Here is a 27,319-nt window from a genome sequence, read left to right on the forward strand (position 1 = left end):
AGCACTTGCCCGCGAAAGGCAAAGGTCCCGAGTTCGAGTCTCGGTCGGGCACACAGTTTTAATCTGCCAGGAAGTTTCATATCAGCGCACACTCCGCTGCAGAGTGGAAATCTCATTCTGGAAACATCCCCTAGGCTGTGGCTAAGCCATGTCTCCGCAATATCCTTTCTTTCAGAAGTGCTAGTTCTGCATGGTTCGCAGAAGAGCTTCTGTAAAGTTTGGAAGTTAGGAGGCGGATACTGGCAGAAGTAAAGCTGTGAGTACCAGTCGTGAGTCGTGCTTCGGTAGCTCAGTTGGTAGAGCACTTGCCCACGAAAGGCAAAGGTCCCGAGTTCGAGTCTCGGTCGGGCACACAGTTTTAATCTGCCAGGAAGTTTCATATCAGCGCACACTCCGCTGCAGAGTGGAAATCTCATTCTGGAAACATCCCCTAGGCTGTGGCTAAGCCATGTCTCCGCAATATCCTTTCTTTCAGAAGTGCTAGTTGTGCATGGTTCGCAGAAGAGCTTCTGTAAAGTTTGGAAGGTAGGAGGCGGATACTGGCAGAAGTAAAGCTGTGAGTACCGGTCGTGAGTCGTGCTTCGGTAGCTCAGTTGGTAGAGCACTTGCCCACAAAAGGCAAAGGTCCCGAGTTCGAGTCTCGGTCGGGCACACAGTTTTAATCTGCCAGGAAGTTTCATATCAGCGCACACTCCGCTGCAGAGTGGAAATCTCATTCTGGAAACATCCCCTAGGCTGTGGCTAAGCCATGTCTCCGCAATATCCTTTGTTTCAGAAGTGCTAGTTCTGCATGGTTCGCAGAAGAGCTTCTGTAATGTTTGGAAGGTAGGAGGCGGATACTGGCAGAAGTAAAGCTGTGAGTACCGGTCGTGAGTCGTGCTTCGGTAGCTCAGTTGGTAGAGCACTTGCCCGCGAAAGGCAAAGGTCCCGAGTTCGAGTCTCGGTCGGGCACACAGTTTTAATCTGCCAGGAAGTTTCATATCAGCGCACACTCCGCTGCAGAGTGGAAATCTCATTCTGGAAACATCCCCTAGGCTGTGGCTAAGCCATGTCTCCGCAATATCCTTTCTTTCAGAAGTGCTAGTTCTGCATGGTTCGCAGAAGAGCTTCTGTAAAGTTTGGAAGGTAGGAGGCGGATACTGGCAGAAGTAAAGCTGTGAGTACCGGTCGTGAGTCGTGCTTCGGTAGCTCAGTTGGTAGAGCACTTGCCCACGAAAGGCAAATGTCCCGAGTTCGAGTCTCGGTCGGGCACACAGTTTTAATCTGCCAGGAAGTTTCATATCAGCGCACACTCCGCTGCAGAGTGAAAATCTCATTCTGGAAACATCCCCTAGGCTGTGGCTAAGCCATGTCTCCGCAATATCCTTTCTTTCAGAAGTGCTAGTTCTGCATGGTTCGCAGAAGAGCTTCTGTAAAGTTTGGAAGGTAGGAGGCGGATACTGGCAGAAGTAAAGCTGTGAGTACCGGTCGTGAGTCGTGCTTCGGTAGCTCAGTTGGTAGAGCACTTGCCCGCGAAAGGCAAAGGTCCCGAGTTCGAGTCTCGGTCGGGCACACAGTTTTAATCTGCCAGGAAGTTTCATATCAGCGCACACTCCGCTGCAGAGTGGAAATCTCATTCTGGAAACATCCCGTAGGCTGTGGCTAAGCCATGTCTCAGCAATATCCTTTCTTTCAGAAGTGCTAGTTCTGCGTGGTTCGCAGAAGAGCTTCTGTAAAGTTTGGAAGGTAGGAGGCGGATACTGGCAGAAGTAAAGCTGTGAGTACCGGTCGTGAGTCGTGCTTCGGTAGCTCAGTTGGTAGAGCACTTGCCCGCGAAAGGCAAAGGTCCCGAGTTCGAGTATCGGTCGGGCACACAGTTTTAATCTGCCAGGAAGTTTCATATCAGCGCACACTCCGCTGCAGAGTGGAAATCTCATTCTGGAAACATCCCCTAGGCTGTGGCTAAGCCATGTCTCCGCAATATCCTTTCTTTCAGAAGTGCTAGTTCTGCATGGTTCGCAGAAGAGCTTCTGTAAAGTTTGGAAGGTAGGAGGCGGATACTGGCAGAATTAAAGCTGTGAGTACCGGTCGTGAGTCGTGCTTCGGTAGCTCAGTTGGTAGAGCACTTGCCCACGAAAGGCAAAGGTCCCGAGTTCGAGTCTCGGTCGGGCACACAGTTTTAATCTGCCAGGAAGTTTCATATCAGCGCACACTCCGCTGCAGAGTGAAAATCTCATTCTGGAAACATCCCCTAGGCTGTGGCTAAGCCATGACTCCGCAATATCCTTTCTTTCAGAAGTGCTAGTTCTGCATGGTTCGCAGAAGAGCTTCTGTAAAGTTTGGAAGGTAGGAGGCGGATACTGGCAGAAGTAAAGCTGTGAGTACCGGTCGTGAGTCGTGCTTCGGTAGCTCAGTTGGTAGAGCACTTGCCCGCGAAAGGCAAAGGTCCCGAGTTCGAGTATCGGTCGGGCACACAGTTTTAATCTGCCAGGAAGTTTCATATCAGCGCACACTCCGCTGCAGAGTGGAAATCTCATTCTGGAAACATCCCCTAGGCTGTGGCTAAGCCATGTCTCAGCAATATCCTTTCTTTCAGAAGTGCTAGTTCTGCGTGGTTCGCAGAAGAGCTTCTGTAAAGTTTGGAAGGTAGGAGGCGGATACTGGCAGAAGTAAAGCTGTGAGTACCGGTCGTGAGTCGTGCTTCGGTAGCTCAGTTGGTAGAGCACTTGCCCGCGAAAGGCAAAGGTCCCGAGTTCGAGTCTCGGTCGGGCACACAGTTTTAATCTGCCAGGAAGTTTCATATCAGCGCACACTCCGCTGCAGAGTGGAAATCTCATTCTGGAAACATCCCCTAGGCTGTGGCTAAGCCATGTCTCCGCAATATCCTTTCTTTCAGAAGTGCTAGTTGTGCATGGTTCGCAGAAGAGCTTCTGTAAAGTTTGGAAGGTAGGAGGCGGATACTGGCAGAAGTAAAGCTGTGAGTACCGGTCGTGAGTCGTGCTTCGGTAGCTCAGTTGGTAGAGCACTTGCCCGCAAAAGGCAAAGGTCCCGAGTTCGAGTCTCGGTCGGGCACACAGTTTTAATCTGCCAGGAAGTTTCATATCAGCGCACACTCCGCTGCAGAGTGGAAATCTCATTCTGGAAACATCCCCTAGGCTGTGGCTAAGCCATGTCTCCGCAATATCCTTTCTTTCAGAAGTGCTAGTTCTGCATGGTTCGCAGAAGAGCTTCTGTAAAGTTTGGAAGGTAGGAGGCGGATACTGGCAGAAGTAAAGCTGTGAGTACCGGTCGTGAGTCGTGCTTCGGTAGCTCAGTTGGTAGAGCACTTGCCCGCGAAAGGCAAAGGTCCCGAGTTCGAGTCTCGGTCGGGCACACAGTTTTAATCTGCCAGGAAGTTTCATATCAGCGCACACTCCGCTGCAGAGTGGAAATCTCATTCTGGAAACATCCCTAGGCTGTGGCTAAGCCATGTCTCCGCAATATCCTTTCTTTCAGAAGTGCTAGTTCTGCATGGTTCGCAGAAGAGCTTCTGTAAAGTTTGGAAGGTAGGAGGCGGATACTGGCAGAAGTAAAGCTGTGAGTACCGGTCGTGAGTCGTGCTTCGGTAGCTCAGTTGGTAGAGCACTTGCCCGCGAAAGGCAAAGGTCCCGAGTTCGAGTCTCGGTCGGGCACACAGTTTTAATCTGCCAGGAAGTTTCATATCAGCGCACACTCCGCTGCAGAGTGGAAATCTCATTCTGGAAACATCCCCTAGGCTGTGGCTAAGCCATGTCTCCGCAATATCCTTTCTTTCAGAAGTGCTAGTTCTGCATGTTTCGCAGAAGAGCTTCTGTAAAGTTTGGAAGGTAGGAGGCGGATACTGGCAGAAGTAAAGCTGTGAGTACCGGTTGTGAGTCGTGCTTCGGTAGCTCAGTTGGTAGAGCACTTGCCCGCGAAAGGCAAAGGTCCCGAGTTCGAGTCTCCGTCGGGCACACAGTTTTAATCTGCCAGGAAGTTTCATATCAGCGCACACTCCGCTGCAGAGTGGAAATCTCATTCTGGAAACATCCCCTAGGCTGTGGCTAAGCCATGTCTCCGCAATATCCTTTCTTTCAGAAGTGCTAGTTGTGCATGGTTCGCAGAAGAGCTTCTGTAAAGTTTGGAAGGTAGGAGGCGGATACTGGCAGAAGTAAAGCTGTGAGTACCGGTCGTGAGTCGTGCTTCGGTAGCTCAGTTGGTAGAGCACTTGCCCGCGAAAGGCAAAGGTCCCGAGTTCGAGTCTCGGTCGGGCACACAGTTTTAATCTGCCAGGAAGTTTCATATCAGCGCACACTCCGCTGCAGAGTGGAAATCTCATTCTGGAAACATCCCCTAGGCTGTGGCTAAGCCATGTCTCCGCAATATCCTTTCTTTCAGAAGTGCTAGTTCTGCATGGTTCGCAGAAGAGCTTCTGTAAAGTTTGGAAGGTAGGAGGCGGATACTGGCAGAAGTAAAGCTGTGAGTACCGGTCGTGAGTCGTGCTTCGGTAGCTCAGTTGGTAGAGCACTTGCCCACGAAAGGCAAAGGTCCCGAGTTCGAGTCTCGGTCGGGCACGCAGTTTTAATCTGCCAGGAAGTTTCATATCAGCGCACACTCCGCTGCAGAGTGGAAATCTCATTCTGGAAACATCCCCTAGGCTGTGGCTAAGCCATGTCTCCGCAATATCCTTTCTTTCAGAAGTGATAGTTCTGCATGGTTCGCAGAAGAGCTTCTGTAAAGTTTGGAAGGTAGGAGGCGGATACTGGCAGAAGTAAAGCTGTGAGTACCGGTCGTGAGTCGTGCTTCGGTAGCTCAGTTGGTAGAGCACTTGCCCACAAAAGGCAAAGGTCCCGAGTTCGAGTCTCGGTCGGGCACACAGTTTTAATCTGCCAGGAAGTTTCATATCAGCGCACACTCCGCTGCAGAGTGGAAATCTCATTCTGGAAACATCCCCTAGGCTGTGGCTAAGCCATGTCTCCGCAATATCCTTTCTTTCAGAAGTGCTAGTTCTGCATGGTTCGCAGAAGTGCTTCTGTAAAGTTTGGAAGGTAGGAGGCGGATACTGGCAGAAGTAAAGCTGTGAGTACCGGTCGTGAGTCGTGCTTCGGTAGCTCAGTTGGTAGAGCACTTGCCCGCGAAAGGCAAAGGTCCCGAGTTCGAGTCTCGGTCGGGCACACAGTTTTAATCTGCCAGGAAGTTTCATATCAGCGCACACTCCGCTGCAGAGTGGAAATCTCATTCTGGAAACATCCCCTAGGCTGTGGCTAAGCCATGTCTCAGCAATATCCTTTCTTTCAGAAGTGCTAGTTCTGCATGGTTCGCAGAAGAGCTTCTGTAAAGTTTGGAAGGTAGGAGGCGGATACTGGCAGAAGTAAAGCTGTGAGTACTGGTCGTGAGTCGTGCTTCGGTAGCTCAGTTGGTAGAGCACTTGCCCGCGAAAGGCAAAGGTCCCGAGTTCGAGTCTCGGTCGGGCACACAGTTTTAATCTGCCAGGAAGTTTCATATCAGCGCACACTCCGCTGCAGAGTGGAAATCTCATTCTGGAAACATCCCCTAGGCTGTGGCTAAGCCATGTCTCCGCAATATCCTTTCTTTCAGAAGTGCTAGTTCTGCATGGTTCGCAGAAGAGCTTCTGTAAAGTTTGGTAGGTAGGAGGCGGATACTGGTAGAAGTATAGCTGTGAGTACCGGTCGTGAGTCGTGCTTCGGTAGCTCAGTTGGTAGAGCACTTGCCCGCGAAAGGCAAAGGTCCCGAGTTCGAGTCTCGGTCGGGCACACAGTTTTAATCTGCCAGGAAGTTTCATATCAGCGCACACTCCGCTGCAGAGTGGAAATCTCATTCTGGAAACATCCCCTAGGCTGTGGCTAAGCCATGTCTCCGCAATATCCTTTCTTTCAGAAGTGCTAGTTGTGCATGGTTCGCAGAAGAGCTTCTGTAAAGTTTGGAAGGTAGGAGGCGGATACTGGCAGAAGTAAAGCTGTGAGTACCGGTCGTGAGTCGTGCTTCGGTAGCTCAGTTGGTAGAGCACTTGCCCGCGAAAGGCAAAGGTCCCGAGTTCGAGTCTCGGTCGGGCACACAGTTTTAATCTGCCAGGAAGTTTCATATCAGCGCACACTCCGCTGCAGAGTGGAAATCTCATTCTGGAAACATCCCCTAGGCTGTGGCTAAGCCATGTCTCCGCAATATCCTTTCTTTCAGTAGTGCTAGTTCTGCATGGTTCGCAGAAGAGCTTCTGTAAAGTTTGGAAGGTAGGAGGCGGATACTGGCAGAAGTAAAGCTGTGAGTACCGGTCGTGAGTCGTGCTTCGGTAGCTCAGTTGGTAGAGCACTTGCCCGCGAAAGGCAAAGGTCCCGAGTTCGAGTCTCGGTCGGGCACACAGTTTTAATCTGCCAGGAAGTTTCATATCAGCGCACACTCCGCTGCAGAGTGGAAATCTCATTCTGGAAACATCCCTAGGCTGTGGCTAAGCCATGTCTCCGCAATATCCTTTCTTTCAGAAGTGCTAGTTCTGCATGGTTCGCCGAAGAGCTTCTGTAAAGTTTGGAAGGTAGGAGGCGGATACTGGCAAAAGTAAAGCTGTGAGTACCGGTCGTGAGTCGTGCTTCGGTAGCTCAGTTGGTAGAGCACTTGCCCGCGAAAGGCAAAGGTCCCGAGTTCGAGTCTCGGTCGGGCACACAGTTTTAATCTGCCAGGAAGTTTCATATCAGCGCACACTCCGCTGCAGAGTGGAAATCTCATTCTGGAAACATCCCCTAGGCTGTGGCTAAGCCATGTCTCCGCAATATCCTTTCTTTCAGAAGTGCTAGTTCTGCATGGTTCGCAGAAGAGCTTCTGTAAAGTTTGGAAGGTAGGAGGCGGATACTGGCAGAAGTAAAGCTGTGAGTACCGGTCGTGAGTCGTGCTTCGGTAGCTCAGTTGGTAGAGCACTTGCCCGCGAAAGGCAAAGGTCCCGAGTTCGAGTCTCGGTCGGGCACACAGTTTTAATCTGCCAGGAAGTTTCATATCAGCGCACACTCCGCTGCAGAGTGGAAATCTCATTCTGGAAACATCCCCTAGGCTGTGGCTAAGCCATGTCTCCGCAATATCCTTTCTTTCAGAAGTGCTAGTTGTGCATGGTTCGCAGAAGAGCTTCTGTAAAGTTTGGAAGGTAGGAGGCGGATACTGGCAGAAGTAAAGCTGTGAGTACCGGTCGTGAGTCGTGCTTCGGTAGCTCAGTTGGTAGAGCACTTGCCCGCGAAAGGCAAAGGTCCCGAGTTCGAGTCTCGGTCGGGCACACAGTTTTAATCTGCCAGGAAGTTTCATATCAGCGCACACTCCGCTGCAGAGTGGAAATCTCAGTCTGGAAACATCCCCTAGGCTGTGGCTAAGCCATGTCTCCGCAATATCCTTTCTTTCAGAAGTGCTAGTTCTGCATGGTTCGCAGAAGAGCTTCTGTAAAGTTTGGAAGGTAGGAGGCGGATACTGGCAGAAGTAAAGCTGTGAGTACCGGTCGTGAGTCGTGCTTCGGTAGCTCAGTTGGTAGAGCACTTGCCCACGAAAGGCAAAGGTCCCGAGTTCGAGTCTCGGTCGGGCACGCAGTTTTAATCTGCCAGGAAGTTTCATATCAGCGCACACTCCGCTGCAGAGTGGAAATCTCATTCTGGAAACATCCCGTAGGCTGTGGCTAAGCCATGTCTCCGCAATATCCTTTCTTTCAGAAGTGCTAGTTCTGCATGGTTCGCAGAAGAGCTTCTGTAAAGTTTGGAAGGTAGGAGGCGGATACTGGCAGAAGTAAAGCTGTGAGTACCGGTCGTGAGTCGTGCTTCGGTAGCTCAGTTGGTAGAGCACTTGCCCGCGAAAGGCAAAGGTCCCGAGTTCGAGTCTCGGTCGGGCACACAGTTTTAATCTGCCAGGAAGTTTCATATCAGCGCACACTCCGCTGCAGAGTGGAAATCTCATTCTGGAAACATCCCCTAGGCTGTGGCTAAGCCATGTCTCCGCAATATCCTTTCTTTCAGAAGTGCTAGTTCTGCATGGTTCGCAGAAGAGCTTCTGTAAAGTTTGGAATGTAGGAGGCGGATACTGGCAGAAGTAAAGCTGTGTGTACCGGTCGTGAGTCGTGCTTCGGTAGCTCAGTTGGTAGAGCACTTGCCCGCGAAAGGCAAATGTCCCGAGTTCGAGTCTCGGTCGGGCACACAGTTTTAATCTGCCAGGAAGTTTCATATCAGCGCACACTCCGCTGCAGAGTGGAAATCTCATTCTGGAAACATCCCCTAGGCTGTGGCTAAGCCATGTCTCCGCAATATCCTTTCTTTCAGAAGTGCTAGTTCTGCATGGTTCGCAGAAGAGCTTCTGTAAAGTTTGGAAGGTAGGAGGCGGATACTGGCAGAAGTAAAGCTGTGAGTACCGGTCGTGAGTCGTGCTTCGGTAGCTCAGTTGGTAGAGCACTTGCCCGCGAAAGGCAAAGGTCCCGAGTTCGAGTCTCGGTCGGGCACACAGTTTTAATCTGCCAGGAAGTTTCATATCAGCGCACACTCCGCTGCAGAGTGGAAATCTCATTCTGGAAACATCCCCTAGGCTGTGGCTAAGCCATGTCTCCGCAATATCCTTTCTTTCAGAAGTGCTAGTTCTGCATGGTTCGCAGAAGAGCTTCTGTAAAGTTTGGAAGGTAGGAGGCGGATACTGGCAGAAGTAAAGCTGTGAGTACTGGTCGTGAGTCGTGCTTCGGTAGCTCAGTTGGTAGAGCACTTGTCCGCGAAAGGCAAAGGTCCCGAGTTCGAGTCTCGGTCGGGCACACAGTTTTAATCTGCCAGGAAGTTTCATATCAGCGCACACTCCGCTGCAGAGTGGAAATCTCATTCTGGAAACATCCCCTAGGCTGTGGCTAAGCCATGTCTCCGCAATATCCTTTCTTTCAGAAGTGCTAGTTCTGCATGGTTCGCAGAAGAGCTTCTGTAAAGTTTGGAAGGTAGGAGGCGGATACTGGCAGAAGTAAAGCTGTGAGTACCGGTCGTGAGTCGTGCTTCGGTAGCTCAGTTGGTAGAGCACTTGCCCGCGAAAGGCAAAGGTCCCGAGTTCGAGTCTCGGTCGGGCACACAGTTTTAATCTGCCAGGAAGTTTCATATCAGCGCACACTCCGCTGCAGAGTGGAAATCTCATTCTGGAAACATCCCGTAGGCTGTGGCTAAGCCATGTCTCCGCAATATCCTTTCTTTCAGAAGTGCTAGTTCTGCATGGTTCGCAGAAGAGCTTCTGTAAAGTTTGGAAGGTAGGAGGCGGATACTGGCAGAAGTAAAGCTGTGAGTACCGGTCGTGGGTCGTGCTTCGGTAGCTCAGTTGGTAGAGCACTTGCCCGCGAAAGGCAAAGGTCCCGAGTTCGAGTCTCGGTCGGGCACACAGTTTTAATCTGCCAGGAAGTTTCATATCAGCGCACACTCCGCTGCAGAGTGGAAATCTCATTCTGGAAACATCCCCTAGGCTGTGGCTAAGCCATGTCTCCGCAATATCCTTTCTTTCAGAAGTGCTAGTTCTGCATGGTTCGCAGAAGAGCTTCTGTAAAGTTTGGAAGGTAGGAGGCGGATACTGGCAGAAGTAAAGCTGTGAGTACCGGTTGTGAGTCGTGCTTCGGTAGCTCAGTTGGTAGAGCACTTGCCCGCGAAAGGCAAAGGTCCCGAGTTCGAGTCTCGGTCGGGCACACAGTTTTAATCTGCCAGGAAGTTTCATATCAGCGCACACTCCGCTGCAGAGTGGAAATCTCATTCTGGAAACATCCCCTAGGCTGTGGCTAAGCCATGTCTCCGCAATATCATTTCTTTCAGAAGTGCTAGTTCTGCATGGTTCGCAGAAGAGCTTCTGTAAAGTTTGGAAGGTAGGAGGCGGATACTGGCAGAAGTAAAGCTGTGAGTACCGGTCGTGAGTCGTGCTTCGGTAGCTCAGTTGGTAGAGCACTTGCCCGCGAAAGGCAAAGGTCCCGAGTTCGAGTCTCGGTCGGGCACACAGTTTTAATGTGCCAGGAAGTTTCATATCAGCGCACACTCCGCTGCAGAGTGGAAATCTCATTCTGGAAACATCCCCTAGGCTGTGGCTAAGCCATGTCTCCGCAATATCCTTTCTTTCAGAAGTGCTAGTTGTGCATGGTTCGCAGAAGAGCTTCTGTAAAGTTTGGAAGGTAGGAGGCGGATACTGGCAGAAGTAAAGCTGTGAGTACCGGTGGTGAGTCGTGCTTCGGTAGCTCAGTTGGTAGAGCACTTGACCGCGAAAGGCAAAGGTCCCGAGTTCGAGTCTCGGTCGGGCACACAGTTTTAATCTGCCAGGAAGTTTCATATCAGCGCACACTCCGCTGCAGAGTGGAAATCTCATTCTGGAAACATCCTCTAGGCTGTGGCTAAGCCATGTCTCCGCAATATCCTTTCTTTCAGAAGTGCTAGTTCTGCATGGTTCGCAGAAGAGCTTCTGTAAAGTTTGGAAGGTAGGAGGCGGATACTGGCAGAAGTAAAGCTGTGAGTACCGGTCGTGAGTCGTGCTTCGGTAGCTCAGTTGGTAGAGCACTTGCCCGCGAAAGGCAAAGGTCCCGAGTTCGAGTCTCGGTCGGGCACACAGTTTTAATCTGCCAGGAAGTTTCATATCAGCGCACACTCCGCTGCAGAGTGGAAATCTCATTCTGGAAACATCCCCTAGGCTGTGGCTAAGCCATGTCTCCGCAATATCCTTTCTTTCAGAAGTGCTAGTTCTGCATGGTTCGCAGAAGAGCTTCTGTAAAGTTTGGAAGGTAGGAGGCGGATACTGGCAGAAGTAAAGCTGTGAGTACCGGTCGTGAGTCGTGCTTCGGTAGCTCAGTTGGTAGAGCACTTGCCCGCGAAAGGCAAAGGTCCCGAGTTCGAGTCTCGGTCGGGCACACAGTTTTAATCTGCCAGGAAGTTTCATATCAGCGCACACTCCGCTGCAGAGTGGAAATCTCATTCTGGAAACATCCCCTAGGCTGTGGCTAAGCCATGTCTCCGCAATATCCTTTCTTTCAGAAGTGCTAGTTCTGCATGGTTCGCAGAAGAGCTTCTGTAAAGTTTGGAAGGTAGGAGGCGGATACTGGCAGAAGTAAAGCTGTGAGTACCGGTCGTGAGTCGTGCTTCGGTAGCTCAGTTGGTAGAGCACTTGACCGCAAAAGGCAAAGGACCCGAGTTCGAGTCTCGGTCGGGCACACAGTTTTAATCTGCCAGGAAGTTTCATATCAGCGCACACTGCGCTGCAGAGTGGAAATCTCATTCTGGAAACATCCCCTAGGCTGTGGCTAATTCATGTCTCCGCAATATCCTTTCTTTCAGAAGTGCTAGTTCTGCATGGTTCGCAGAAGAACTTCTGTAAAGTTTGGAAGGTAGGAGGCGGATACTGGCAGAAGTAAAGCTGTGTGTACCGGTCGTGAGTCGTGCTTCGGTAGCTCAGTTGGTAGAGCACTTGCCCGCGAAAGGCAAAGGTCCCGAGTTCGAGTCTCGGTCGGGCACACAGTTTTAATCTGCCAGGAAGTTTCATATCAGCGCACACTCCGCTGCAGAGTGGAAATCTCATTCTGGAAACATCCCCTAGGCTGTGGCTAAGCCATGTCTCCGCAATATCCTTTCTTTCAGAAGTGCTAGTTCTGCATGGTTCGCAGAAGAGCTTCTGTAAAGTTTGGAAGGTAGGAGGCGGATACTGGCAGAAGTAAAGCTGTGAGTACCGGTCGTGAGTCGTGCTTCGGTAGATCAGTTGGTAGAGCACTTGCCCGCGAAAGGCAAAGGTCCCGAGTTCGAGTCTCGGTCGGGCACACAGTTTTAATCTGCCAGGAAGTTTCATATCAGCGCACACTCCGCTGCAGAGCGGAAATCTCATTCTGGAAACATCCCCTAGGCTGTGGCTAAGCCATGTCTCCGCAATATCCTTTCTTTCAGAAGTGCTAGTTCTGCATGGTTCGCAGAAGAGCTTCTGTAAAGTTTGGAAGGTAGGAGGCGGATACTGGCAGAAGTAAAGCTGTGAGTACCGGTCGTGAGTCGTGCTTCGGTAGCTCAGTTGGTAGAGCACTTGCCAGCGAAAGGCAAAGCTCCCGAGTTCGAGTCTCGGTCGGGCACATAGTTTTAATCTGCCAGGAAGTTTCATATCAGCGCACACTCCGCTGCAGAGTGGAAATCTCATTCTGGAAACATCCCCTAGGCTGTGGCTAAGCCATGTCTCCGCAATATCCTTTCTTTCAGAAGTGCTAGTTCTGCATGGTTCGCAGAAGAGCTTCTGTTAAGTTTGGAAGGTAGGAGGCGGATACTGGCAGAAGTAAAGCTGTGAGTACCGGTCGTGAGTCGTGCTTCGGTAGCTCAGTTGGTAGAGCACTTGCCCACGAAAGGCAAAGGTCCCGAGTTCGAGTCTCGGTCGGGCACACAGTTTTAATCTGCCAGGAAGTTTCATATCAGCGCACACTCCGCTGCAGAGTGGAAATCTCATTCTGGAAACATCCCCTAGGCTGTGGCTAAGCCATGTCTCCGCAATATCCTTTCTTTCAGAAGTGCTAGTTCTGCATGGTTCGCAGAAGAGCTTCTGTAAAGTTTGGAAGGTAGGAGGCGGATACTGGCAGAAGTAAAGCTGTGAGTACCGGTTGTGAGTCGTGCTTCGGTAGCTCAGTTGGTAGAGCACTTGCCCGCGAAAGGCAAAGGTCCCGAGTTCGAGTCTCGGTCGGGCACACAGTTTTAATCTGCCAGGAAGTTTCATATCAGCGCACACTCCGCTGCAGAGTGGAAATCTCATTCTGGAAACATCCCCTAGGCTGTGGCTAAGCCATGTCTCCGCAATATCCTTTCTTTCAGAAGTGCTAGTTCTGCATGGTTCGCAGAAGAGCTTCTGTAAAGTTTGGAAGGTAGGAGGCGGATACTGGCAGAAGTAAAGCTGTGAGTACCGGTCGTGAGTCATGCTTCGGTAGCTCAGTTGGTAGAGCACTTGCCCGCGAAAGGCAAAGGTCCCGAGTTCGAGTCTCGGCCGGGCACACAGTTTTAATCTGCCAGGAAGTTTCATATCAGCGCACACTCCGCTGCAGAGTGGAAATCTCATTCTGGAAACATCCCCTAGGCTGTGGCTAAGCCATGTCTCCGCAATATCCTTTCTTTCAGAAGTGCTAGTTCTGCATGGTTCGCAGAAGAGCTTCTGTAAAGTTTGGAAGGTAGGAGGCGGATACTGGCAGAAGTAAAGCTGTGAGTACCGGTCGTGAGTCGTGCTTCGGTAGCTCAGTTGGTAGAGCACTTGCCCGCGAAAGGCAAAGGTCCCGAGTTCGAGTCTCGGTCGGGCACACAGTTTTAATCTGCCAGGAAGTTTCATATCAGCGCACACTCCGCTGCAGAGTGGAAATCTCATTCTGGAAACATCCCCTAGGCTGTGGCTAAGCCATGTCTCCGCAATATCCTTTCTTTCAGAAGTGCTAGTTCTGCATGGTTCGCAGAAGAGCTTCTGTAAAGTTTGGAAGGTAGGAGGCGGATACTGGCAGAAGTAAAGCTGTGAGTACCGGTCGTGAGTCGTGCTTCGGTAGCTCAGTTGGTAGAGCACTTGCCCGCGAAAGGCAAAGGTCCCGAGTTCGAGTCTCGGTCGGGCACACAGTTTTAATCTGCCAGGAAGTTTCATATCAGCGCACACTCCGCTTCAGAGTGGAAATCTCATTCTGAAAGCGTAGACTGTTTCAGACATTACTCCCACGGAGGAAAGTGCGCATTGTGACTGTTGTATACATTCCCGATGCATTTTCTGTGTTTCATCAACACTCTGATAGTCCACAGATCACAGAATGCCACCAGATGTGCATCGGAAACTCCTTCTGGTCTCCCAGGGAACGATCAAAGCGTAGACTGTTTGAGACATTACTCCCATTCAGGAAAGTGCGCATGGTGACTGTTGTATTCAAACGCGATGCAAATTTCTGTGTTTCATCAATACTCTGATATTCCACAGATTTCATCGACACTCTGAGAGTCCACAGATTACAGATTGTTTCCAGATGCGCATCGGAAACTACTACTGGTCTTCCTGGTAACGATCAAGGCGTAGACTGTTTCAGACATTACTCCCATGGAGGAAATTGCGGATGGTGACTGTTGTATTCAATTCTGATGAAACTTCTGTGTTCCATCAACATTCTGTTAGTCCACTGATTACAGATTGACTCCAGATGTGCATCGGAAACTACTACTGGTCTTCCTGGGAACGATCAAAGCGTAGACAGTTTCAGACATTACTCCCATGGAGAAAGTGTGCATGGTGACTGTTGTATTCAATCCCTATGCAATTTCTGTGTTTCATCAACACTTTGAAGGTCCACAAATTACAGGAAGCCTCCAGAAGTGCATGGGAAACTACAACTGGTCTTGCAGGGAACGATCAAAGCGTGGACTATTTGAGACATTGCTCCGATGGAGGAAAGTGCGCATGGTGACTGTTGTATTCAATCCCGATGCAACTTCTGTGTTTCATCAACACTCTGATAGTCCACAGATTACAGATTGTCTCCAGATGTGCATCGGAAACTACTACTGGTCTTCCTGGTAACGATCAAGGCGTAGACTGTTTCAGACATTACTCCCATGGAGGAAATTGCGGATGGTGACTGTTGTATTCAATCCTGATGAAATTTCTGTGTTTCATCAACATTCTGATAGACCACAGAATACAGAATGCCTCCAGATGTGCATCGGAAACTACTACTGGTCTTCCAGGGAACGATCAAAGCGTAGACTGTTTGAGACATTACTCCCATGTAGGAAAGTGCGCAATGTGAATGTTGTATTTAATCCCGTTGCAATTTCTGAGTTCAGTCAACACTCGGAAGGTCCACAGATAACAGAATGCCTCCAGATGTGCATCGTAAACTACTACTGGTCTTCCAGGGAACGATCAAAGCGTAGACTGCTGAGACATTACTCCCATGTAGGAAAGTGCGCATTGTGACTGTTGTATTCACTCCCGATGCATTTTCTGTGTTTCATCAACACTCTGATAGACCACAGAATACAGAATGCCTCCAGATGTGCATCGGAAACTACTACTGGTCTTCCAGGGAACGATCAAACCGTAGACTGTTTCAGACATTACTCCCATGGAGGAAAGTGCGGATTGTGACTGTTGTATTTAATCCCGATGCATTTTCTGTGTTTCATCAACACTCGTATAGACCACAGATTACAGAATGCCACCAGGTGTGCATCCGAAACTCCTACTGGTCTTCCAGGGAACGATCAGACCGTAGACTGTTGCAGACATTACTCCCATGGAGCAAAGTGCGGATGGTGACTGTTGTATTCAATCCCGATGCAATTTCTGGGTTTCATCAACACTCTGAAAGTTAACAGATTACAGATAGCCTCCAGATGTGCATCGGAATCTACTACTGGTCTTCCTGGGAACGATCAAAAACGTTGACTGTTTGAGACATTACTCCCATGGAGGAAAGTCTGCATGGTGACTGTTGTATTCAATCCCAATGCAATTTCTGTGTTTCACCAACACTTTGAAGGTCCACCAATTACAGAATGCCTCCAGATGTGCATCTGAAAGAACTACTGGTCTTCCAGAGAACGATCAATGCGTAGACTGTTTCAGACATTACTCCTATGAAGGAAAGTGCGGATGGTGACTGTTGTATTCAATTCCGATGCAACTTCTGTGTTTCATCAACACTCTGATAGTCCACAGATTACAGATTGTCTGAAGATGTGCATCGGAAACTACTACTGGTCTTCCTGGTAACGATCAAAGCGTAGACAGTTTCAGACATTGCTCCCATGGAGGAAAGTGTGCATGGTGACTGTTGTATTCTATGCCTATGCAATTTCTGTGTTTCATCAACACTTTGAAGGTCCACAAATTACAGAATGCCTCCAGATGTGTATCTGAAACTACTACTGGTCTTCCAGGGAACGATCAATGCGTAGACTGTTTCAGACATTACTCCCATGGGGGAAATTGCGGATGGTGACTGTTGTATTCAATCCTGATGAAATTTCTGTGTTTCATCAACATTCTGATAGTCCACAAATTACAGATTGCCTCCAGATTTGCATCGAAAACTACTACTGGTCTTCCTGGGAACGGTCAAAGCGTAGACAGTTTCAGACATTGCTCCCATGGAGGAAAGAGTGCATGGTGACTGTTGTATTCAATGCCTATGCAATTTCTGTGTTTCATCAACACTTTGAAGGTCCACAAATTACAGAATGCCTCCAGATGTGTATCTGAAACTACTACTGGTCTTCCAGGGAACGATCAATGCGTAGACTGTTTCAGACATTACTCCTATGAAGGAAAGTGCGGATCGTGACTGTTGTATTCAATCCCGATGCAACTTCTGTGTTTCATCAACACTCTGATAGTCCACAGATTACAGATTGTCTGAAGATGTGCATCGGAAACTACTACTGGTCTTCCTGGTAACGATCAAGGCGTAGACTGTTTCAGACATTACTCCCATGGGGGAAGTTGCGGATGGTGACTGTTGTATTCAATCCTGATGAAATTTCTGTGTTTCATCAACATTCTGATAGTCCACAGATTACAGATTGTCTCCAGATGTGCATCGGAAACTACTACTGGTCTTCCTGGGAACGATCAAAAACGTAGACTTTTTGAGACATTACTTCCATGGAGGAAAGTGTGCAGGGTGACTGTTGTATTCAATCCTGATGCAATTTCTGTGTTTCATCAACACTTTGAAGCTCCACAAATTACAGAATGCATCCAGATGTGCATCGGAAACTACTACTGGTCTTCCTGGAAACGATCAAAACGTAGACCGTTTCAGACATTACTCCCATGAAGGAAAGTGCGGATCGTGACGGTTGTATTCAATCCCGATGCAATTTCTGTGTTTCATCAACACTCTGATAGTCCACAGATTACAGATTGTCTCCAGATGTGCATCGGAAACTACTACTGGTCTTCCTGGGAACGATCAAAGCGTAGACTGTTTCAGACATTACTCCCATGGAGGAAAGTGCGGATGGTGACTGATGGATTCAAACTTGATGCAATTTCTGTGTTTTTTATCAACACTCTGATAGTAAACAGATTACAGATTGTCTACAGATGTGCATCGGAAACTACTAATGTTCTTCCTGGGAACGAGCAAAGCGTAGACAGTTTCAGACATTACTCCCATGGAGGAAAGTCTGCATTGTGACTGTTGTATTCAATCCCGATGTAATTTCTGTGTTTTATAAACACTTTGAAGGTCCACAGATTACAGAATGCCTCCAGATGTACATCGGAAACTACTACTGGTCTTCCAGGAAACGATAAAAGCGTAGACTGTTTGAGACATTACTCCTATGGAGGAAAGTGAACATGGTGACTGTAGTATTCAATCCCGATGCAATATCTGTGTTTCATCAACACTCTAATGGTCCACAAATTACAGAATGCCACCAGATGTGCATCGGAAACTACTACTGGTCTTCCAGGGAACGATCAAAGCGTAGACTGTTTGACACATTACTTTCGTGGAGGAAAGTGCGCATGGTGACTGTTGTATTCAATCCCGATGCAATTTCAGTGTTTCATCAACAGTCTGATAGTCCACAGATTACAGAATGCCACCAGATGTGCATCTGAAACTACTACTGGTCTCACAGAGAACAATCAAAGAGTAGACAGTTTGAGACATTACTACCGTGGAGGAAAGTGCGCATGGTGAATTCAATCCCGATGCAATTTCTGTGTTTCATCAACACTCTTATAGTCCACAGATTACAGATTGCCTCCAGATGTGCATCGGAAACTACTACTGGTCTTCCAGGGAACGATCAATGCGTAGACTGTTTCAGACATTACTCCTATGAAGGAAAGTGCGGATCGTGACTGTTGTATTCAATCCCGATGCAACTTCTGTGTTTCATCAACACTCTGATAGTCCACAGATTACAGATTGTCTGAAGATGTGCATCGGAAACTACTACTGGTCTTCCTGGTAACGATCAAGGCGTAAGCTGTTTCAGACATTACTCCCACGGGGGAAATTGCGGATGGTGACTGTTGTATTCAATCCTGATGAAATTTCTGTGTTTCATCAACATTCTGATAGTCCACAGTTTACAGATTGTCTCCAGATGTGCATCGGAAACTACTACTGGTCTTCCTGGGAACGATCAAAGCGTAGACTGTTTCAGACATTACTCCCATGGAGGAAAGTGTGCATGGTGACTGTTGTATTCAATCCCAATGCAATTTAAGTGCTTCATCAACAGTCTGATAGTCGGCAGATTATAGAATGCCACCAGAAGTGCTTCGGAAACTGCTACTGGTCTTCGAGGGACCGATCAAAGCGTAGTCTGTTTGAGACATTACTCCCATGGAGGAAAGTTTGTATTCAATCCCGATGCAATTTCTGTGTTTCATCAACACTCTGATAGTACACAGATTACAGATTGCCTCCAGATGTACACCGGAAACTACTACTGGTCTTCCTGGGAACGATCAAAGCGTAGACCGTTTCAGACATTACTCCCATGAAGGAAAGTGCGGATCGTGACTGTTGTATTCAATCCCGATGCAATATCTGTGTTTCATCAAGACTCTGATAGTCCACAGATTACAGATTGTCTCCAGATGTGCATCGGAAACTACTACTGGTCTTCCTGCGAGCGATCAAAGCGTATACTGTTTCAGACATTACTCCCATGGAGGAAAGTGCGGATGGTGACTGTTGTATTCAATCCCGATGAAATTTCTATGTTTTATAAACACTGTGAAGGTCCACAGATTACAGAATTCCTCCAGATGTGCATCGGAAACTACTACTGGCCTTCCAGGGAACAATCAATGCGTAGACTGTTTCAGACATTACTCCTATGAAGGAAAGTGCGGATCGTGACTGTTGTATTCAATCCCGATGCAACTTCTGTGTTTCATCAACACTCTGATAGTCCACAGATTACAGATTGTCTGAAGATGTGCATCGGAAACTACTACTGGTCTTCCTGGTAACGATCAATGCGTAGACTGTTTCAGACATTACTCCCATGGGGGAAATTGCGGATGGTGACTGTTGTATTCAATCCTGATGAAATTTCTGTGTTTCATCAACATTCTGATAGTCCACAAATTACAGATTGCCTCCAGATTTGCATCGGAAACTACTACTGGTCTTCCTGGGAACGGTCAAAGCGTAGACAGTTTCAGACATTGCTCCCATGGAGGAAAGTGTGCATGGTGACTGTTGTATTCAATGCCTATGCAATTTCTGTGTTTCATCAACACTTTGAAGGTCCACAAATTACAGAATTCCTCCAGATGAGTATCTGAAACTACTACTGGTCTTCCAGGGAACGATCAATGCGTAGACTGTTTCAGACATTACTCCTATGAAGGAAAGTGCGGATCGTGACTGTTGTATTCAATCCCGATGCAACTTCTGTGTTTCATCAACACTCTGATAGTCCACAGATTACAGATTGTCTGAAGATGTGCATCGGAAACTACTACTGGTCTTCCTGGTAACGATCAAGGCGTAGACTGTTTCAGACATTACTCCCATGGGGGAAGTTGCGGATGGTGACTGTTGTATTCAATCCTGATGAAATTTCTGTGTTTCATCAACATTCTGATAGTCCACAGATTACAGATTGTCTCCAGATGTGCATCGGAAACTACTACTGGTCTTCCTGGGAACGATCAAAGCGTAGACTGTTTCAGACATTACTCCCATGGAGGAAAGTGCGGATGGTGACTGATGGATTCAATCTTGATGCAATTTCTGTGTTTTTTATCAACACTCTGATAGTAAACAGATTACAGATTGTCTACAGATGTGCATCGGAAACTACTAATGTTCTTCCTGGGAACGAGCAAAGCGTAGACAGTTTCAGACATTACTCCCATGGAGGAAAGTCTGCATTGTGACTGTTGTATTCAATCCCGATGTAATTTCTGTGTTTTATAAACACTTTGAAGGTCCACAGATTACAGAATGCCTCCAGATGTACATCGGAAACTACTACTGGTCTTCCAGGGAACGATAAAAGCGTAGACTGTTTGAGACATTACTCCTATGGAGGAAAGTGAACATGGTGACTGTAGTATTCAATCCCGATGCAATATCTGTGTTTCATCAACACTCTGATGGTCCACAAATTACAGAATGACACCAGATGTGCATCGGAAACTACTACTGGTCTTCCAGGGAACGATCAAAGCGTAGACTGTTTGACACATTACTTTCGTGGAGGAAAGTGCGCATGGTGACTGTTGTATTCAATCCCGATGCAATTTCCGTGTTTCATCAACAGTCTGATAGTCCACAGATTACAGAATGCCACCAGATGTGCATCGGAAACTACTACTGGTCTCACAGAGAACAATCAAAGCGTAGACAGTTTGAGACATTACTCCCGTGGAGGAAAGTGCGCATGGTGAATTCAATCCCGATGCAATTTCTGTGTTTCATGAACACTATTATAGTCCACAGATTACAGATTGCCTCCAGATGTGCATCGGAAACTACTACTGGTCTTCCAGGGAACAATCAAAGCGTAAATTGTTTGAGACATTACTCACATTGAGGAAAGTGCGCATGATGACTGTTGTATTCAATCCCGATGCAATTTCTGTGTTTCATCAATACTCTGGTAGTCCACAGATTACAGAATGCCTACAGATGTGCATCGGAAACTACTACTGGTCTTCCAGGGAACGATGAAAGCGTGGACTGTTTGAGACATTACTCCCATGGAGGAAAGTGCGAATGGTGTCTGTTGTATTCAATCCCGATACAATTTCTGTGTTTCATCTACACTCTGATGGTCCATAGATTACAGAATGCCACCAGATGAGCATCGGAAACTAATACTGGTCTTCCAGGGAACAATCAAAGCGTAGACTGTTTCAGACATTACTCCCATGGAGGAAAGTGCAGATGGGGACTGTTGTATTCAATCCCGATGCAATTTCGGTGTTTCATCAACACTCTGATAGTGCACAGATTACAGAATGCCTCCAGATGTGCATCGGAAACTACTACTGGTCTTCCAGGGAACGATCAAATCGTAGACTGTTTGAGACATTACTCCCATGGAGGAAAGTGCGCATGGTGACTGTTGTATTCAATCCCGATGCAACTTCGGTGTTTCATCAACAGTCTGATAGTCAACAGATTACAGAAACCCCCAGATGTACATCGGAAAGTACTACTGGTCTTAATGGGAACGATCAAAGCGTAGAGTGTTTGAGACATTACTCCCATGGAGGAAAGTGCGCATGGTAACTGTTGTATTCAATCTAAATGCAATTTCTGTGTTTCATCAACACTCTGGTAGTCCACAGATTACAGAATGCCTACAGATGTGCATCGGAAACTACAACTGGTCTTCCAGGGAACGATCAAAGCGTAGACTGTTTCAGACATTACTCCCATGGAGGAAAGTGCGCATTGTGAGTGTTGTATTCACTCCCGATGCAATTTTTGTGTTTCATCAACACTCTGATAGTCCACAGATTGCAGAGTGCCACCAGACGTGCATCGGAAACTACTACTGGTCTTCGAGGGAACGATCTAAGAGTAAACACTTTGAGACATTACTCCTATGGAGGAAACTGCGCATGGTCACTGTTGTATTCATTCCCGATGCATTTTCTGTGTTTCATCAACACTCTGATAGACCAAAGATTACAGAATGCCTCCAGATGTGCATCGGGAACTACTAATGGTCTTCCTGGGAACGATCAAAGCGTAGACTGTTTGACACATTACTCCCATGAAGGAAAGTGTACATGGTGGCTGATGTATTCAATATCGATGCAATTTCTGTGTTTCATCAACACTCTGATAGTCCACAGATCACAGAATGCCACCAGATGTGCATCGGAAACAGCTTCTGGTCTTCCAGGGAACGATCAAAGCGTGACTGTTTGAGACATTACACCATTTCAGGAAAGTGCGCATGGTGACTGTTGTATTCAATCCCGATGCAAATTTCTGTGTTTCATCAATACTCTGATAGTCCACAGATTACAGAATGCCTCCAGATGTGCATCGGAAACTACCACTGGTCTTCCAGGGAACGATCAAATCGTAGACTGTATGAGACATTACTCCCATGGAGGAAAGTGCCCATGGTAACTGTTCTATTCAATCCCGATGCAATTTCTGTGTTTCATCAACAGTCTTATAGTCCACAGATTACAAAATGCCTCGAGACGTGCATCGGAAACTACTACTGGTCTTCCAGGGAACGATCAAATCGTAGACTGTTTGAGACATTACTCCCATGAAGGAAAGTGCGCATGGTGACTGTTGTATTCAATCCTGATGCAATATCTGTGCTTCATCAACAGTCTGATAGACCACAGATTACAGAATTCCACCAGACGTGCATCTGAAACTACTACTGGTCTTCCAGGGAACGATCAATGCGTAGACTGTTTGAGACATTATTCCCGTGGAGGAAAGTGCGCATGGTGACTGTTGTATTCACTCCCGATGGAATTTTTGTGTTTCATCAATACTCTGATATTCCACAGATTACAGAATGCCACCAGATGTGCATCGGAAACTACCACTGGCCTTCCGGAGAACGATCAAAGCGTAGACTGTTTGAGACATTACTCCCATGGAGGAAAGTGTGCATGGTGACTGTTGTATTCAATCCCTATGCAATTTCTGTGTTTCATCAACACTTTGAAGGTCCACAGATTACAGAATTCCTCCAGATGTGCATCGGAAACTACTACTGGCCTTCCAGGGAACAATCAATGTGTAGACTGTTTCAGACATTACTCCTATGAAGGAAAGTGCGGATCGTGACTGTTGTATTCAATCCCGATGCAACTTCTGTGTTTCATCAACACTCTGATAGTCCACAGATTACAGATTGTCTGAAGATGTGCATCGGAAACTACTACTGGTCTTCCTGGTAACGATCAAGGCGTAGACTGTTTCAGACATTACTCCCATGGGGGAAGTTGCGGATGGTGACTGTTGTATTCAATCCTGATGATATTTCTGTGTTTCATCAACATTCTGATAGTCCACAGATTACAGATTGTCTCCAGATGTGCATCGGAAACTACTACTGGTCTTCCTGGGAACGATCAAAAACGTAGACTGTTTGAGACATTACTTCCATGGAGGAAAGTGTGCAGGGTGACTGTTGTATTCAATCCTGATGCAATTTCTGTGTTTCATCAACACTTTGAAGCTCCACAAATTACAGAATGCATCCAGATGTGCATCGGAAACTACTACTGGTCTTCCTGGGAACGATCAAAGCGTAGACCGTTTCAGACATTACTCCCATGAAGGAAAGTGCGGATCGTGACTGTTGTATTCAATCCCGATGCAATTTCTGTGTTTCATCAACACTCTGATAGTCCACAGATTACAGAATGCCTCCAGATGTACATCGGAAACTACTACTGGTCTTCCAGGGAACGATAAAAGCGTAGACTGTTTGAGACATTACTCCTATGGAGGAAAGTGAACATGGTGACTGTAGTATTCAATCCCGATGCAATATCTGTGTTTCATCAACACTCTGATGGTCCACAAATTACAGAATGCCACCAGATGTGCATCGGAAACTACTACTGGTCTTCCAGGGAACGATCAAAGCGTAGACTGTTTGACACATTACTTTCGTGGAGGAAAGTGCGCATGGTGACTGTTGTATTCAATCCCGATGCAATTTCTGTGTTTCATCAACAGCCTGATAGTCCACAGATTACAGAATGCCACCAGATGTGCATCGGAAACTACTACTGGTCTTACAGAGAACAATCAAAGCGTAGACAGTTTGAGACATTACTCCCGTGGAGGAAAGTGCGCATGGTGAAAACAATCCCGATGCAATTTCTGTGTTTCATCAACACTCTTATAGTCCACAGATTACAGATTGCCTCCAGATGTGCATCGGAAACTACTACTGGTCTTCCAGGGAACAATCAAAGCGTAATTTGTTTGAGACATTACTCACATTGAGGAAAGTGCGCATGATGACTGTTGTATTCAATCCCGATGCAATTTCTGTGTTTCATCAATACTCTGATAGTCCACAGATTACATAATGCCACCAGATGTGCATCGGAAACTACTACTGGTCTTCCAGGGAACGATGAAAGCGTGGACTGTTTGAGACATTACTCCCATGGAGGAAAGTGCGAATGGTGACTGTTGTATTCAATCCCGATACAATTTCTGTGTTTCATCTACACTCTGATGGTCCACAGATTACAGAATGCCACCAGATGAGCATCGGAAACTAATACTGGTCTTCCAGGGAACAATCAAAGCGTAGACTGTTTCAGACATTACCCCCATGGAGGAAAGTGCAGATGGGGACTGTTGTATTCAATCCCGATGCAATTTCTGTGTTTCATCAACACTCTGATAGTGCACAGATTACAGAATGCCTCCAGATGTGCATCGGAAACTACTACTGGTCTTCCAGGGAACGATCAAATCGTAGACTGTTTGAGACATTCCTCCCATGGAGGAAAGTGCGCATGGTAACTGTTGTATTCAGTCTAAATGCAATTTCTGTGTTTCATCAACACTCTGGTAGTCCACAGATTACAGAATGCCTACAGATGTGCATCGGAAACTACAACTGGTCTTCCAGGGAACGATCAAAGCGTAGACTGTTTCAGACATTACTCCCATGGAGGAAAGTGTACATGGTGGCTGATGTATTCAATATCGATGCAATTTCTGTGTTTCATCAACACTCTGATAGTCCACAGATTACAGAATGACACCAGATGTACATCGGAAAGTACTACTGGTCTTAATGGGAACGATCAAAGCGTAGAGTGTTTGAGACTACTCCCAAGGAGGAAAGTGCGCATGGTAACTGTTGTATTCAATCCCGATGCAACTTCGGTGTTTCATCAACAGTCTGATAGTCCACAGATTACAGAATGCCCCCAGATGTACATCGGAAAGTACTACTGGTCTTAATGGGAACGATCAAAGCGTAGAGTGTTTGAGACATTACTCCCATGGAGGAAAGTGCGCATGGTAACTGTTGTATTCAATCTAAATGCAATTTCTGTGTTTCATCAAGACTCTGGTAGTCCACAGATTACAGAATGCCTACAGATGTGCATCGGAAACTACAACTGGTCTTCCAGTGAACGATCAAAGCGTAGACTGTTTGAGACATTATTCCCGTGGAGGAAAGTGCGCATGGTGACTGTTGTATTCACTCCCGATGGAATTTTTGTGTTTCATCAATACTCTGATAGTCCACAGATTACAGAATGCCACCAGATGTGCATCGGAAACTACCACTGGCCTTCCAGAGAACGATCAAAGCGTAGACTGTTTGAGACGTTACTCCCATGGAGGAAAGTGTGCATAGTGACTGTTGTATTCAATCCCTATGCAATTTCTGTGTTTCATCAACACTTTGAAGGTCCACAAATTACAGGATGCCTCCAGATGTGCATGGGAAACTACTACTGGTCTTGCAGGGAACGATCAAAGCGTGGACTGTTTGAGACATTGCTCCCATGGAGGAAAGTGCGCATGGTGACAGTTGTATTCTATCCCGATGCAATCTCTGGGTTTCATCAACACTCTGATAGTTAACAGATTACAGATTGCCTCCATATGTGCATCGGAAACTACTACTGGTCTTCCTGGGAGCGATCAAAAACGTAGACTGTTTGAGACATTACTCCCATGGAGGAAAGTGTGCATGGTGACTGTTGTACTCAATCCCTATGCAATTTCTGTGTTTCATCAACACTTTGAAGGTCCACAAATTACAGAATGCCTCCAGATGTGCATCGGAAACTACTACTGGTCTTCCAGGGAACGATCAATGCGTAGACTGTTTCAGACATTACTCCTATGAAGGAAAGTGCAGATCGTGACTGTTGTATTCAATCCCGATGCAACTTCTGTGTTTCATCAACACTCTGATAGTCCACAGATAACAGATTGTCTGAAGATGTGCATCGGAAACTACTACTGGTCTTCCTGGTAACGATCAAGGCGTAGACTGTTTCAGACATTACTCCCATGGAGGAAATTGCGGATGGTGACTGTTGTATTCAATCCTGATGAAATTTCTGTGTTTCATCAACATTCTGATAGTCCACAGATTACAGATCGTCTCCAGATGTGCATCGGAAACTACTACTGGTCTTCCTGGGAACGATCAAAGCGTAGACAGTTTCAGACATTACTCCCATGGAGGAAAGTGTCCATGGTGACTGTTGTATTCAATCCCGATGCAATTTCTGTGTTTCATCAACAGTCTGATAGTCCGCAAATTATAGAATGCAACCAGTTGTGCATCGGAAACTACTACTGGTCTGCCAGGGAACGATCAAAGCGTAGACTGTTTAAAACGTTACTCCCATATAGGAAAGTGCGCATGGTGACGTTTGTATTCAATCCGGATGCAATTTCTGTATTTCATCAAAACTCTGATAGTCCACAGATTACAGATAGCCTCCAGATGTACACCGGAAACTACTACTGGTCTTCCTGGGAACGATCAAAAACGTAGACTGTTTGAGATATTACTCCCATGGAGGAAAGTGTGAGGGGTGACTGTTGTATTCAATCCCTATGCAATTTCTGTATTTCATCAACACTTTGAAGGTCCACAAATTACAGAATGCCTCCAGATGTGCATCGGAAGCTACTACTGGTCTTCCAGGGAACGATCAATGCGTAGACCGTTTCAGACATTACTCCCATGAAGGAAAGTGCGGATCGTGACAGTTGTATTCAATCCCGATGCAATTTCTGTGTTTCATCAACTCTCTGATAGTCCGCAGGTTACAAATTGTCTCCAGATGTGCATCGGAAACTATTACTGGTCTTCCTGGGAACGGTCAAAGCGTAGACTGTTTCAGACATTACTCCCATGGAGGAATGTGCATATGGTGACTGTTGTATTCAATCCTGATTCAATTTCTGTGTTTTTTATCAACACTCTGATAGTAAACAGATTACAGATTGTCTCCAAAAGTGCATCGAAAACTACTACTGGTCTTCCAGGGAACGATCAAAGCGTAGACTGTTTGAGACATTACTCCCATGGAGGAAGTAAGGATGGTGACTGTTGTATTCAATTCCGATGCAATTTCTGTGTTTCATCAACACTCTGATAGTCCACAGATTACAGAATGCCACCAGATATGCATCGGAAACTACTACTGGTCTTCCAGGGAACGATCAAATCGTAGACTGTTTGACACATTACACCCGTGGAGGAAAGGGCGCATGGTGACTGTTGTATTCAATCCCGATTTAATTTCTTTGTTTCATCAACACTCTGATAGTCCACAGATTTCAGAATGACACCAGATGTGCATCGGAAACTACTACTCGTCTTCCAGAGAACAATCAAAGCGTAGACTGTTTGAGACA

The 27,319-nt window shown here is 47.1% G+C and overlaps 4 non-coding genes across 4 annotated transcripts; all 4 read left to right on the forward strand.

Moving 5' to 3' along the window:
- The first annotated feature begins 577 nt into the window (after nucleotides 1-577).
- Trnal-caa (transfer RNA leucine (anticodon CAA)) lies at nucleotides 578-652 on the forward strand. Its single transcript has one exon. It is a non-coding gene; the product is annotated as a tRNA-Leu (tRNA).
- Nucleotides 653-2,977: 2,325 nt separating this feature from the next.
- On the forward strand, nucleotides 2,978-3,052 carry Trnal-caa (transfer RNA leucine (anticodon CAA)). The gene has a single exon. It is a non-coding gene; the product is annotated as a tRNA-Leu (tRNA).
- Nucleotides 3,053-4,776: 1,724 nt separating this feature from the next.
- Trnal-caa (transfer RNA leucine (anticodon CAA)) lies at nucleotides 4,777-4,851 on the forward strand. Its single transcript has one exon. It is a non-coding gene; the product is annotated as a tRNA-Leu (tRNA).
- Nucleotides 4,852-12,875: 8,024 nt separating this feature from the next.
- Trnas-cga (transfer RNA serine (anticodon CGA)) lies at nucleotides 12,876-12,950 on the forward strand. Its single transcript has one exon. It is a non-coding gene; the product is annotated as a tRNA-Ser (tRNA).
- Nucleotides 12,951-27,319: the final 14,369 nt, after the last annotated feature.

This window comes from Schistocerca gregaria, unplaced genomic scaffold (genome assembly GCF_023897955.1).
Source record: "Schistocerca gregaria isolate iqSchGreg1 unplaced genomic scaffold, iqSchGreg1.2 ptg000259l, whole genome shotgun sequence".
Classification (NCBI taxonomy): Eukaryota; Metazoa; Arthropoda; class Insecta; order Orthoptera; family Acrididae; genus Schistocerca; species Schistocerca gregaria.